The 1,013-nt window shown below is 44.0% G+C and overlaps 1 non-coding gene across 1 annotated transcript; it reads right to left on the reverse strand.

Moving 5' to 3' along the window:
- Positions 1–245: 245 nt before the first annotated feature.
- On the reverse strand, positions 246–352 carry LOC112731016 (small nucleolar RNA R71). The gene has a single exon (XR_003166812.1). It is a non-coding gene; the product is annotated as a small nucleolar RNA R71 (small nucleolar RNA).
- Between the last annotated feature and the right edge of the window lie 661 nt (positions 353–1,013).

Raw genomic sequence — 1,013 nt, forward strand, 5'->3', positions numbered from 1 at the left:
ACTGTTCGTTCGGAGGAAGTGTCCAAGAAGACCCAAATCAACATCTAACCACCTTCCTGAGAATATGTGACACAGTGAAGTCTAATGGTGTTCATCCTGACGCCTATAGACTGCTCTTATTTCCATTCTCACTCAAGGATAAGACAGCCAAGTGGTTGGAGTCTTTCCCAAAGGAGAGCTTGACAACTTGGGAAGATGTGGTGAACAAATTCTTAGCAAGATTTTACCCCTCTCAACGAATCAATAGGCTGAGAGCTGAGGTCCAAACTTTTAGGCAACAAGATGGTGAGACTCTATATGAAGCATGGGAGAGGTTCAAAGACCTAACAAGGAGGTGCCCACCAGATATGTTCACTGAATGGGTGCAGCTGCACATTTTCTATGAAGGGCTCTCTTATGAGTCAAAGAAGGCAGTAGACCATTCATCTGGAGGATCTTTGAACAAGAAGAAGACCATTGAGGAGGCCATAGATGTCATTGAAACTGTAGCAGAGAATGACTACTTCTATGCTTCCGAAAGAGGGAACACAAGAGGAGTAATGGAGCTAAACAATGTAGATGCTCTGCTGGCCCAAAACAAGCTCATTACCCAGCAGCTGGCTGACCTCACCAAGAAGATGGAGAGGAACCAAGTAGCAGCAATCGCCACTTCATCAACAACCCAAGAAGGAGTGAATGAAGAAGCAGAGGGTAGTCAGGAGCAAGCCAACTACATTGGGAATTCACCTAGGCAAAACCATGATCCATACTCCAAGACCTACAACCCTGGATGGAGGAATCACCCAAACTTTGGGTGGGGAAATCAACAAGACCAAAGCCTTGAGAGATTGATCAAGATTTGAGAGATTGAATTACATGAAATTGTAATTTGATCACTTAAGATTGCCAAGGAGATCAATGAGTGCATTGATTGAGGAAGAGATGAAAATGAAATTGATCCGGAGAATGCAACATCTCCTGAGCCCGATGAACTCCCCATTCCTGATCTTACCCATTCTCTATAATTTCTGTCA

This window comes from Arachis hypogaea, chromosome 12, assembly GCF_003086295.3.
Source record: "Arachis hypogaea cultivar Tifrunner chromosome 12, arahy.Tifrunner.gnm2.J5K5, whole genome shotgun sequence".
Classification (NCBI taxonomy): Eukaryota; Viridiplantae; Streptophyta; class Magnoliopsida; order Fabales; family Fabaceae; genus Arachis; species Arachis hypogaea.